The following is a 14,338-nucleotide window of genomic DNA, read 5'->3' as shown; positions in this document are numbered from 1 at the left end:
CTTTAAGGCAAGTCTGGAGGATAACCAGATGACTCAAAGGAGAATGGGAAGAAGAGTCTAAGGTACAACCACACACGGGAAGGTAAAGACAGTTGGAGACTTAAGAAAATCCAGGTGTGATTTGTTGGGGGAAATAGCAGGACTTAACTCGAAAGGGACAGTGGAAAGTTGTCCCTCCACCACACCGTGGAGGTAGACTTGACTGTGAACTCTACAGAGAGCCACAGAACTTAATTTGGGCCCAGCCAAGATTAGATTCGCATTTTAAAACTTTATCTTGGCTGTAAGTGGATCAGGGAAACTGTGGCAATGATACAGTCAATAAATAAACCATGAGAATATGGAGGTAATAAATTCTAGAAGATTTTAGAAGGTTGAATCAATAGTACTTTGTGAACAGTTGTAAGATGGAGTTTAATTGTAGGAGAAAATGGTCCAGGGCGACTTCTGGCTAAAGCAATTAGGAAAAAATTAAGAACAGCCTAACACTAAGTAAAAGTTTTCTATGTTCTAGGCATCATGCCAGTTGTACATATCATTAATATGTACAATAATAATCCTATGAGATTATTACTTAATCTTCATAGTAATTCTATGACATAATTGTTACCACTTCAACCTCAGATGAAGAAGTTTAGAGTCAGAGACATAATTTTCATGAGAGAATCCAAAAAGGCAAAGACGGGTTTTGGATTCAGGTGCATCTAACTGTCTTATCTGCAGATAATAGTACCCTACTATCCATATCATCTGGGGTGGATGGGTCCTCTCACTAAACAAGACGGCAGATTTTGAATGAAGAGCAGGTTTCAGAGGCAACCGGGTATGGAAAGGTTGAAGAAAAAGGACTACCTGTGTGAGTAAGAGGTAAACAAACACTGAATGGTGGAGCCCAGGGAACAGAGTGAGTGATCACAATGTTGACGACTTGTAAACAGATAAGATAGTGATTGACAAGTGTTTATTAGATCTGGTGACAAGAATTTCAACAGTAGGTAACCTTGAAATGAACATTTTGGGGGAAGTAGTAGAGGAAAAAATGGTTGAAAAATGGCAATCAGAAAAAAAATTAAATCCTACTTGAAACTCTAAGTGCTGATGTGATGTAAAAGAATGAGCTATTTTTATGGGGTAAGCCTTATCAGGGAAGGCTTCCTGCTGGACAAAGCTAGCAAATACATATTTATGGCATCTAGACCCCTGAATAAGCTATTGATATTAAAGGAAATGTGGGAAGGTTGCTTGTTCTGTACAACTGACATAATGGATTTACCCCAAGGATACATCACCAAATGTAGCCCCCAAATCTTCCTCAACTCTTACATGCTTTACACTACATGGAATCCCAGGGAAGGAAGGGGAGCACAGGGCAGGCAGTGGAGGTGGAGTGTGATCAGGTTCACAACACGCGTTGAGAGAATTAAAAAACAAAATGCAAATTATATAAAGAAAAAAATCTATGTAATTGCATGTATATGTACATCCATATTTATCTACATAAACATCTACTTGTACCTTTAGGATATGTCACCTGCAAAGATGACAATCTTGCAAATAAGCATCATTTCAATACTTAAACCTCCTGTGTTATTTGAATTCCTAAGCTTTGATATTCTAAACTCTGCCCAATCTAACACCAGGTGTACACAAAGAAAATAAGAAAGTTGTGGGATAAATAGTACTACTTTGAGTTCTTTTAGAAACATCTATGGAACTGCTTTAAGTAAAAAAATGCACAAGAAAGCTTATCTTTCAACCACAAACCATATAAATTTCAAATAGGTTTACAATTTATTAATAGGTAACAATCCTATGTACTAAGTTCTCCTTAAATTTTAAAAGATGTCACAATCATCAAAAATTTCAAACTATCTTGTTTAGAAACTGAGCTAGCAGAAATTGTTAACAGCTTTGTATTTAAATTGTTCTTAGTAATATATTTTTGGGGGCTCCAAAATCACTGCAGATGGTGATTGCAGCCATGAAATTAAAAGACTCTTACTCCTTGGAAGGAAAGTTATGACCAACCTAGATAGCATATTAAAAAGCAGAGATGTTACTTCGCCAGCAAAGGTCCGTCTAGTCAAGGCTATGGTTTTTCCTGTGGTCATGTATGGATGTAAGAGTTGGACTGTGAAAAGCTGAGCCCCAAAGAATTGATGCTTTTGAACTGTGGTGTTGGAGAAGACTCTTGCAAGTCCCTTGGACTGCAAGGAGATCCAACCAGTCCATTCTAAAGGAGATCAGTCCTGGGTGTTCACTGGAAGGAGTGATGCTAAAGCTGAAACTCCAATACTTTGGCCACCTCATGCGAAGAGTTGACTCATTGGAAAAGACCCCGATGCTGGGAGGTATTGGGGGCAGGAGAAGAAGGGGACAACAGAGGATGAGATGGCTGGATGGCATCACGGACTTGACGGACATTAGTTTGAGTGAACGCCAGGAGTTGGTGATGGACAGGGAGGCCTGGCGTGCTATGATTCATGGGGTCGCAAAGAGTCGGACATGACTGAGCAACTGAACTGAGTAATATATTTTAATACAACTAATTTTAATCATTTTTATTTGGTCACCTGGAGGTCAGTGACTTTAATCTCAATTTTAACAGTTATAACTGAGAATTTTAAACTATACCTCCTCAGATTTCACATCAAAGACATAAAGTAATACCAACTGAGCTCTGTGGCTTATTTCATAAGAAATTATGTAACAAGCAACCTTGAAGCTGGCAATAAAAAATTTTTAAATCAGCAATTTTGATATGAGAGAGAAAAGCCTGATTATAGTGAGAGAAAACTGTTCCATTGTTTGACACTCTTGTGCTATAGTTTATATATACACTACGTACAAACTGAGTCAGAAACAATTACAAAACTACTAATCCCATGAAATGTTCTCAGACTATAAATTTCTGATTGATTAATTAGGGAACTTTTTAGGTAATAGGAAAGATTCCAACAAAGACAATAAACAAGAAGATTTTAAATCATGGTTTCCTTGGTTTTATTCTTTATACAAATTCTGATACTAATTCAAGCTCATTTTTTCTCCAAAGATATTTAGCTTTTCATCTTTTTGTGAACTACCCAAAAGGACATTCTCCCACAAGGTTCTGGGCATTCTCTATGTCTTAGTTCAGACTGGGTGGTTTAAACATAAATATTATTTCTTACAGGTCTAGAGTCCAGGAAATCAAAGATCAAGGTGCCAGCAGACCTGTTAAGAGCCCTCTTTCTGGCTTGCAGGTGGCTGTCTTCTCATACATATCATCATATGGCAGAGCAGAGAGAGAAGAAAGCCTTCTTCTCATAAAGGCAGTAACACCATTCATAAGAGCTTCACCCTCATGACCTAACTACCTCCCAAGGGCCCCCACCTCCTAATACCATCACCCCGGGGTTAGGATTTCAACATATTAACTTGGGGTGCATGTAAACATTCTGTCCACAACATCCTACATTATTTTTATTTTCAGTTCAGTTTAGTTCAGTCGCTCAGTTGTGTCCAACTCTTTGCGACCCCATGAATCACAGCACACCAGGCTTCCCTGTCCATCACCAACTCCCGGAGTTCACTCAGACTCATGTCCATCGAGTCCGTGAAAGTGGCCTAGCACCATAGAAATTTGCCAGATCTGTTTAGTGAATCTCATTCAATCCTGTCACCTCAGAGCGCTTGCCAGCAAAGCTGGAAAGTTTATATCCTTAATCTGGCCACCTTTATGTCTTCTTATTCCTCCAGAGAGATCTTCCCCAGACCTCCAGAGAGGCTGCCAACATTCCCCTCCAGATGGTCAGCTGGTACTATGAGAGCTCTTCTACTGTCTAAGTCAGCCCTGGTGATAGCCTTTCCAGACTCTGTGCTGTCACCCCTTTAATTCCTCATGAGCTTGAGAGCCTTGGGAGAGACTGAGATTCAGGAGCACTTACACAGCCAAATAACACGATGCAAAGTCGTGCCTTGGCATCCTAGCCCCAGTGTCTGAACAGCTCTTTTATACTTAAGCCCTCCCAGCCATGGGCATTTGATGGAGATCCACATGCCCTACCACGCTCCCAGGGGATGACTGCAGCAGTACCCCTGAGGCAATAGCCAGGAAGTGGCTTTCAGAAGCCACAGAACCCATGGGTGATCTCTATGAGGAGGGCTTTCATTTTCTCATAAACACTGGTGGTTGGTGGTTTAGTTGCTAAATTGTGTCCAACTCTTGCGACCCCATGGACTGTAGCCTGACAGGCTCTTCTGTCCATGGGATTCTCCAAGCAAGAATACTAGAATGGGTTGCCACTTCCTTCTCCAGGGGATCGTCCCAATCCAGGAATTGAACCCAGGTCTCCTGCATTGCAGACTGATTCTTTACCAACTGAGCTATAAGGGAAGCCTCATAAACATTAGTTTCTTTAACTCTGTAATTTTTCCAAATTTTCTATGGCTTTATCTTGCTTTGTTTTTCAAAAGAGAAGATGACATCTTTTGATAGTTATAAATACTGGTCCCCAGATACCTAATGGGGATTTTGAGGATAGCTGTTCAGTTGATTTAATAAAGCCCATGAGGAAGTGACCAGAAGTGACCTCACCCTAGAGGAATATCTCCAAATTTCTGATTTGTCACTTTTCAAGCTCCTAGGAGATGTGGTGATCATAGCCATAACAATATAGAGACAGGAAAGAAAGTTCACTTGGGTCACAGACTAGTCAGATCAGTTTTCAAGCAGGGCAGTATATTACCACCATATTTTTTAAAAAGTCATTTTTTCTGTACCTGAGGAATAGTTTTTCTTTTCTGGTTTCCAACATGCCCAAATGAGCAGCCATGGGCTTTCTTATGTTCTCATTTAGCCCATTCCATGTGTCTCTTAAAGCACAAGTCCTGTCCAGGGCTTGAGAGTTTACCCACAACTTCTCTTTGGCACTAATCGCCACATTGCAAGAGGTTTGGATTTCCTTGCATGCGTGCACACTCAATTGCTTCAGTCATGCTGACACCTTGGGAGTCTGTGGACTGTAGCCCATCAGGCTTCTTTGTCCATGGGATTCTCCAGGCAATAATACTGGAGTGGGTTGCCATGCCCGCTTCCGGGGCATCTTCCTGACCCAGGGACCAAACTCCCGTCTCTTATGTCAAGCAAATTCTTTACCACTGAGCCACCAGAGAAGCCCTTGAGTTCCTTTACACTTTCAATAAATTTATGTCCAACTTTCCTGTGGCTTAATCCTTTCCCCACCTCTAACTATCTGTACTATTTAACCACACCCTAACCAAGCTGTTATCTGAAATGTTATCAGCAGGATATATTGTCATTCACAGATTCATAATTGAATTATAGCGGTTTGCATATCATGATTACTCAAAGTCAGGTAAGAAGTTTCTGGAATACCTTACAAAATACCAAGTGACGGGAGCCTTACCCTGAAGCGCTTACAACTGAGGTATCTAGGTCAGACAAAAACTGGAGCGGGTAACAAGTAAAGTAGAGTTGCAGAAAAGGAGATGAACATTAGAAAGATGTAAAAAAGAGATGACTGGATATGTAAATGACAGCTACCTTTTTGGTGAGTAATATAAAAACAAAGCATGAAAATAAACATATATACTTAAAAAAACAATAGTCCCAGAAGCTGACACAAAAGTAAAAGCTATGAAATGAAGTAGAAGATCAAGCTGGATTCCAGACTATGCGGAGCCCCAATGAGAACAAAATCATTGAACTCACTTTAGGAAAAAACCAAGTGAAAGAAGCTCGTCACAAAGCAGAGTGACATCTTATTTATGGGAGGGAAAAATAGCACGCCCAACAGAGATTTAGATACAATTTTGATGTAAAAATTTAGAAGGTGAAAATTCACAGTTCCAAATAGATTTTAAATTGCTTTTTACCTCATTGTAATATAATTTTAGATAACTTTTTGTTGTTCACATTTCATAGATTGTGGTAACTATCTAAAGTAGCAAGGAAACAATGAAATCAAAGTCATTTTGAGATTTTGTGTATTTTTTGTCTCTCAAATGTTCAAAATTCCTTGGTATTTTGAGGACACTCTCATTTGGATTTTGTTTTTAAATTATTTTAAAATAATTGTTGTACGTCAGATTGTACATATTTTAGCTTAGTCAGCTGGCCTGACTAAATTCTGTTTTACAGATGACAGTTTCAGACTTTGGCACTTCATTTCTTTCTTTTTTAATTTCAATTATACCACACTGAAGTTGGCAGGAAAACCAAGTAGATGGTTTATAAACACAGATAAAGTGCCATAGAGTAAATAACACACTATGAGAACACCCAGATTTACTGTTGAAATCCAGGGTAAGCTTGTGAAAGCTAGTTGGCTCCACAATGGCGCTCCTCTCCTGAACTGAAGGCTTGCTTGGCTCCGTGTGTCTAAGGTGGGGCTGCAAGGGCGTGGGTCAGGTGGGACCAGGACCCTCCCCTGGGCTGGGAAAATTGCTCATTAGTGATTACCCTGTGCCTCTCCCCAGCATAGAGAGTCTGAGCCAAGCTGAAACAGACTTCCTAGGGGGAAGATTTTCTCAGTTTGCCTCTGGAGATGAGGACTGCTGCCCTCCTGACTGCCCTGTCTGGGATTTCCCAAAGGACAGTCCCTTTTCTCTGTGGGGTGAGGAATGGCTTTCCTGACAAGTCTCCTCTGGCCACTGCAGAGACCTGCCAAAGACAGGTCATTTCTGCTCAGCGCCTTAGGAACCAGTGCTCCAGCTCATGTAGGAAAGTCTCAAAATCATTCATGACATCTAGGGGAAAGTTGAACAATTATCTAACACCTAAAATCATCCAACATAAAGGAGACCCAAAAGATCACTGTCATAGGTTGAATTGTATCCCCTCCAAATTCATACATTGAAGTCCTAACTTCAAGTACACCTTAGAAGGGGATGTTATATAGACAGAGGGTTTTACACAAAAAAACCACCTTTTATCTTGATTACGAAATAAAGCGAGGTCACTAGAGTGAGCTCTACTGCAGTAGGACTAGTATCTTCATATAAGGGAGAAGTTTGCACACAGAGACACACATAGAGGGGAGAGGATGTGAAGAGACAGGGAGAAGAGGCCAACCGCAAGCCTGGAAGAGACCCTTTCCTTCACAGCCCTTAGAAGGAACCAACCCAGCCAACACCTTGATCCAGACTACCAGCCTCCAGGACTACGAGAACCGTGAGAAAATGTATTTTCATTGTGTGAGCTGCCTAGTCTGTGGTTCACTGTTATAGCAGCCCTAGAAGAACAATTCAACAATTCAGTCACTAAATCTCATAAAAAGATCATCTAATACACCTGTCTTGATTCTAGCTGAGGAACCGGAGGCAGAGGGACAGAAAAAGAGCTGCTTTTACACCACAGTCTATCTGACCCACAGTGCCAGGCCTGACACCCAATTCAGTGTGCATCACCTCCCCAGATGAGCGACCCCCTGCCACCATCAGGTCATTGAAGGGTCACATTTAAGGGATTAGTAGAGGTCACACTAAAGAACCCAGGCTTACTCAGCAACTGCACCATGATGGGGGCTAAGTGTGGACAGACCCAAGTCTCCACAAAAAGATGGATCCTCTGAGCTTTCAGCACTTCATTCGCCTTCCTGAGGTGAAGCACCCACAGCAAAAAGGCCCTTTGAGGGCCTTCCTGAAATAATGGAGCTTCAGGGGAAGGTTTAAGATAAATATGCCTAAAGGTTTATTTTCATACACCTATTTCAGATCCCCGACTCCAGGGCCCAGGACTAACCTTCTACCAGCATAACATAAGCAATCTTTTTCCACCCTCTCCAACTCAGTATAGGAAGCCATGGAGGAAGCTTGTTCCAGGGATCTAGAGAATGAATGACCCAGGAGAAGCTGCCCCAAGGGATGACAAAACCTCACAAGCAACACCTGTCTGCAACTTCTCACAGTCTCTACGGTGGCCAGGTCAGAGGTCTATAAAGGCAAACAAGTGTTACCTCTGGGTGTGCTCGCTGTCTAGTTAATTGGCAAGAAATTTCTTAGAACTGACATATTTGAACTGGGAAATGGAAGTTTTTACAGGACTACTATCTACCTCTTTCTATAATACAAGGGGAATTTTAAGCTAGGGCTTGAATTCAAGCAGAATATAAGCTCAAGTTTAGAATTCAGGGAGTTGAACTCCCTGATGAGGGGGAAAAAAAAAATCACTTCTTTATTTTCACAAACTTCTAACTAACCTTTAACGTTTCCTTCTTTTTGAATGTAGGCAATAAAGCAGTGGTATTAGCTATATCTGTAACTGAAATAGAAGTCATTAATATAATCACAGACACATCAATTGTTAAGAATATCAAATTTTCATTCATGCTCATCACAGCTTTGAAATATTGGTAGTTAATATACCTATCATTTGGTATTACTGAATATTATTTTATATATTCATTTTAAAGGGCAAATAATTATTTTTCTTTGATAATTGCATTTCAGTATAATTCATTTTTAGAAATCCTATATGTTTTATTTATGAATTTATAAACATTATCCTAAGAAGGGAGTTGTACACTTACCAGACTCCCAGATCATGGCACAGATAAAGGTTAGGAACCCCCACTGTGGCAGCAAGCAGTAGCTGGGAGAAGCTGATCAGAACTGTGAACGTTCCAGCCTGTCACTTTTAATCAGAAAAAAATTTGAAAGATCCTCAGTAAGCTCCTGAATCATAGGAAGCTGATTAAGAATGCAGATAACTGCACTCTATCCCCAGAGAGTTGAGTCCAGGTGGCCCTGAGTGAATTTGTTTGTTTTCTAAAAGAGATTTTGAAGCAGGTGCTATAAGGCCCCACTTTAAAAAACCCAGATGTTGATATTCTGCTAATCTAACCATTTTATATTAACATTTAATACCTATCCTGGATTATTTATTTTCCATCCCTGGCTTCTAAATCCATGATTAAGTAGCATAAGCAAAAAAGAAAAAAAAAATTTTTTTTTACTTTACTTTTGGCAGCAAAAAATAATTTTAAAAGTATTTTCACAAGTAACCAGTTTAGAATAGCATTTATGCTTCAGCACTTTTTAAAGATAGAGGCAACAATGTCAAAAAGAGAAAAGTTAAGAGAGGTGTGCAGAGGTCAGGGACCTAAAAAGGATTAATATTTTTTCTGAGCATGATGTACTTTGTTGATGTTAAAGATGAAGGAACTAAAGGCTGTAATGCTTGCAGGCTTGTCCAGCTCTTTGAAAGTTTGCTTTTGCAAATACCTCTGCCTCTCTTGAGTTCTGTGATTCATCTTGTGTTCACATTGACAGCTGACTGCCATTTTGCCAAGAAGTTGACACGATTTGCAAAGCAGTAATTGACATCTCCTGGAGAGGTACATAGCCCTTAAGGTAAAGAGGCTTCAGTTAGCGGCCCTGTAAACTCAGCTCAAGTGTTTCAAGTAAACAGACTAATTACAACAGCACTCAAAAGACCAGCATGTTTGCTCTGGGAGTGAAGCAAGCCTTGTTTTCTCAAAGCTACTGCAGGACCTTGGAGGCCTTTAGCTCCGCAGCTACTATAGTACGAAGTATCAGAAATTGCAAAATAAGTTTTAAAGAAATGATTTGTATAGTATGTATCCTTTTCTAATCATTAAGTCATGTCAGACTCTCTGTGACCCCATGGACTATAGCCCTCAGGGCTCCTCTGTCCATGGGATTCTCCAGTCAATACTAGAGTGGTTGCCATGCCCTTCTCCAGGAGATCTTCCCAACCCAGGGGTCGAACCCAGGTCTCCTGTGTCTTCTGCATTGGTAGGTGGGTTCTTTACCACTGTGCCACCTGAGAAGCCCTTATCTTTTTACCCTGGCCCGTTTTAATTGCATATCATTGTATCTGGAACAAAAATGCATCCAACTATTAAGAAATTTAAATTGTAAGAGTTTTCCCAACTTTATTGGTAGCTTTGTGCTATGCTGTGTTGTGCTGTGATTAATCGCTCATTGTATCCAACTCTTTGCGATCCCACGGATCCCATGTAGTCCACAAGGCTCCTCTGTCCATGGGGATTCTCCAGGCAAAAATACTGGAGTAGGTTATTGGTAGCTTTACTAACGGAGAAGGCAATGGCAACCCACTCCAGTACTCTTGCCTGGAAAATCTCATGGACAGAGGAGCCTGGTAGGCTGCAGTCCATGGGGTTGCGAAGGTCAGACACAACTGAGTGACTTCACTTTCACTTTTCACTTTCATGCATTGGAGAAGGAAATGGCAACCCACTCCAGTGTTCTTGCCTGGAGAATCCCAGGGACGGCGGAGCCTGGTGGGCTGCACAGAGTTGGACACGACTGAAGCGACTTAGCCGCAGTAGCAGCAGCAGCTTTACTATAGGCCTTATTAGAGCCTACCTTGTACTCTCTCATCCTAGACTGAAAGCCCCAGGAGGACAGGAATATCGTTTCAGAGCTGGCCTGGTTCAGAGCTTTCCTGATTTAACATTAGAGACCCTTCCACAGCAGGAGCTTAGATGGAGGGACTCAAGGAGCTTATTTGGGATCTGTCCTCCTGGCCCAGGGCTGGGGCCTGGGTTGTAGTCTTGTCTCTGCCACTTACCAGTTGTTATGACACCACTGTAGGCCAGTGAGTTACTAGGTATTTCCAAACCTCAATTTCTTTGTCTGTGTAAAGGAGATAATAAGAGCCTCTTTCTCTCAGACTTATTGTGGGAATCACAAGAAATGATGTATGTGAAGCAATTAAGACAGAACCTGAGAAGTGCTCAGAAACTGTCGGCTACTGTTATTTTCAACCAAAAGCTTGAACAAAACATAAAAATGATGCTACTGTGAAATCCTGAACTAGGAAAACCTCAGATAATGGCAGTCAACAATCTGAATATTAGAACTCCATCACAGCAGTTTTTAGCCAGTGACCATGCATCAGAATCACCTAGAGAGCTTTCTCAACATTCTAACAAGCCAGAGTTCCCAGGAAGCTGTGAGAAACCCTCCTTTTGAACACTTATCTTTTTGTGGTAATGACCCTGAAGCAGTATTTCTGGGCAGATGGTGCTGAGGGAGTCTGGGATCTATAAGGCCTCTGGGAGTCACAGGGCACCTGGCTGCTGATGGAGTCTCTTAAGAACAGTTAATAACTTGCTGCTCATTTACAGAAGAGTCCATGTCAGCATGTCTTTTCAATTGGTCTTTTATATTTCAGTATATTTATTTTCTTTTCAGATTCACAGTGACAGGCAAGAGGTAAGTCACAGAATTCCCCTGTAAAAAATGATTTAAAAACTCTGCATTCAATTGTCACTCAAAAATGGTTACAATGGAAACTTTTATGTCATATATGTATATATTTTGCTAAAATTTTTTTAAATTAATAATTTTATATACCAAAACCCAATATACTTGAAATGGGTACATTATATGATATGTGAATTATATCTCAATAAAGCTGGGTTTTTTTTAATGTATATTCAAAATACGGAAATTTTTTCAATCTACCTTGCATTAAAGAGGCCCCAACAAATGTCTTTGTCCTCAGTAGCTAGAACTCGTAACTAAATTCCTCTATGCATGTTCTCAGTCAAAGCAAAGCTTTTGGTCACTTGGGACTCACGGATTTTCCTTGGAAAATGCTAACTTACATCTTCTAAGAAGAATAAAATGGAGGAAAAAAAAGGGGAGGAAAAAAAAACTAAAAATAAATATGTAATTATAAGGTGTTTTTTCCTGTCTAGCTCAGTAACCCTACGTTTATCGTTAGGACATAGCACACTAGTTCAATTCTGATATTATTGTTCTCCAATCTCCCTTTTCCCCTTAATCTTGCTTTCTATTCCCTGAAAAAATAAGATTCTTTCTTGGGATGCTCTTGGGAAGGAGAGAGTCACTGCATCAACTCCCCACTGCAGCTTACCCTTTCCTCAGACACACAGAAGATTGCTCTTCTTATCTGCATCCAATAAAGTCACATGAAGGTGTGAAGGGTTATAAAAAAGAAAAAAACCCGCAGTGAGGAAAAAAAAAAAAACCACAAAACTACAGTGAGTTAACCTTCCCAGAAATGCTTCACTTTGAAAAGTTTAGCTCGTTAACGAAAAGGGATGACTGTCTGGGGGCTGTATATATCCAAGGTAATTTTGATCAGATGGGCTTTTCCATCAATCTCAGATATAACCACAGTACACTAGGTCTATGCTGGAGGCTGTCACCATCTGTCTTTCCCTTGGAATTAGAATCTTCCATTTCGGGTGGATGCCACTGAGATGAATGATACAGTTGGCTTTACCTTCAGACTCAGTCTGCTTGACCTGAAGATGGTCATTTAGAAAATTCCTTTTACTGGAGAAACAGCAAAGGCATTTGTAGTGCATGTGTCCACATACTTCACTGTTTATGAGTAGTGATGGAAGATTAAAAAGGTTCTTTTTAATTTATTTATTTGGCTGTACAGGGTCTTAGTTGTGGCATGCAGGATCCAGTTCCCTGACCAGGGATCAAACTTATTGCATTGGGAACACAGAGTCTTAGCCACTGGACCAGGGAATTCCCAGATTAAAAGTTTTCTAAATGCATTGCACTGAGAAAGCACCGCTTTAGTGTTTTAAAGGTTAAGAGATTTAGCTATGGTCAACTGGTCAACTAATGGCCAATAGAGCTGGAAATTTAAACACCCAGTTATTCAAATCCTCGAATCACTGCCTAGGCTTTAATCTCCTCATCTGTTTGCTATTGTTGAGATGCCAAGCAAAGGATTATATAACTCTCAAGGTCCTTCCTAGGTCTATGACACTATTTTACAGCAGGGAAAGTCTCATCAAGACTGTGACAAATTAGCCAGCATTGCCCCACCTAAGGATGAAAGGATGATTCAGGGTCTTTTTATCTAGGGTACTGGGGCTAACTATCCCTCTTCTGAATACAATATTAGATGTACAAGTGCACTGATTAGAATCTGTGATCATCATCGAAAAATATCCAAGGAGTGACCCGAATATATGTAGTCTTATATAATGATGTCATTGTACAGTGGTAGATTGAGATGTCTGTGCAGCAGGGTTGTCAACAACCTGTGATGTCAGCTGAGAAGAGGCATTATAGTCAGATTTCCTTTCCTTCAGAAACTCTCTTAGTGGTCTCATTTGTATCAGAACAGGAGCCACATTCTCAATTTGCTGCTTGAGAAACAGCACAGGCTTTGGGATCAGCCCACCCTCCCTTGGTTCCTTTTAAGTCAGAGCCCTTACTTGAAATAGCCCAAATCTCCCCTATGATCATGTTTCACTCATATTTGTCTTCTGCATGTCCCCAGTAGTGTCTCCACCTCATCCTGTCTTTATTTGGCGCCCCTCTACCCCCTCCACAGATCCCACTGTACCTTGTGCCTCCCTGTTTCTCCCTTGGGAAGTAATTACTATTGTGTGTGTGTGCGCTCAGTTGCTCAGTTGTGTCGGACTATTTGCAACCCCATGGACTGTAGCCCACCAGTTTTATCTGTCCATGGGATTACCCTGGCAAGAATACTGTAGGGGTTCCCGTTTCCTCCTTCAAGGGATCTTTCCCACCCAGGGATCGAACCCGCATCTCCTGTGGCTCCTGCATTGGCAGGTGGATTCTTTGCACTAAGTCACCTGGGAAGCCAGTTACCATTATTACCCTCATTTTACAGAGGAGGAAACTGAGGCACATTGGATGTTGACTTCAATCAGTAGTGGAGATTTTGAAGGGGAAGAATGTGTGATGAAGCTGTAAAGGGCAAGAACTACTTAAGGAGGCTGACTCAGAGGGTAGGAAAGAGGAAGACACTCTCTTCTCCTTGCCTTTCCTCCTCCACTTTGCCCAGGGACCTGGATGGAAGTCAGGATCCTTGGAATGACTCAGTCAGTCAGTTAAATCACTGACATAACATCTTTTATGATGTGACCCAGGTTAAATGAGGACTAGGGAATTTGCTACTGATTCCACACTTCTTTGCATCATTAAAGGATTGCAGATGCTGCTTTGGGCACACTTGTTACGAAGACAGACCCATGTGGTGCTCAGTTCTGTGTGTGCGCTTAGTCACTCAGTTGTGTCTGACTCTTTGTGACCCCATGGACTGCAGCCCACTAGGCACCTTTGTCCATAGGATTGTTCAGGCAAGAAATACTGGAGTGGGTTGCCATTTCTTTTTCTAGGGGATCTTCCCAACCCAGGGATCGAAACCCACGTCTCCTGTGTCTTCTGCATTGCAGGCAGATTCTTTACCCGCTGAGCCATCTGGGTTTTCTGCTTCCTTTCAATATTCCCAGAGATATGAGAAGCATAGCAGCTCCTGGATGATATTTTCCCAAAGAAATTCCTATAAAATATAGATTTGTAAATTAAAGAAAAAACCTAC

The 14,338-nt window shown here is 41.0% G+C and overlaps 2 long non-coding RNA genes across 15 annotated transcripts in view; one reads left to right on the top strand and one right to left on the bottom strand.

The window, feature by feature from the left end:
* The window catches only part of LOC129619788 (uncharacterized), a 287,036-nt gene extending 276,949 nt beyond the window's left edge, over nucleotides 1–10,087 (bottom strand). For all 14 annotated transcript variants that reach the window (XR_008698114.1, XR_008698115.1, XR_008698113.1 and 11 more), the window contains exon 1: nucleotides 8,535–10,087. This is a non-coding gene — a long non-coding RNA (uncharacterized LOC129619788). The remainder of the gene's footprint in view (nucleotides 1–8,534) is intronic.
* LOC129619790 (uncharacterized) lies at nucleotides 7,767–11,356 on the top strand. The gene is made up of 3 exons (XR_008698125.1): nucleotides 7,767–7,929; nucleotides 9,277–9,357; nucleotides 11,188–11,356. It is a non-coding gene; the product is annotated as an uncharacterized LOC129619790 (long non-coding RNA).
* The last annotated feature ends 2,982 nt before the right edge of the window (nucleotides 11,357–14,338 follow it).

This window comes from Bubalus kerabau, chromosome 9 (assembly GCF_029407905.1).
Source record: "Bubalus kerabau isolate K-KA32 ecotype Philippines breed swamp buffalo chromosome 9, PCC_UOA_SB_1v2, whole genome shotgun sequence".
In the NCBI taxonomy this organism is placed as follows: Eukaryota; Metazoa; Chordata; class Mammalia; order Artiodactyla; family Bovidae; genus Bubalus; species Bubalus kerabau.
The sequence above is the reverse complement of the archived record's forward strand: the minus strand, read 5'-3'. Positions and strand labels throughout refer to the sequence as shown.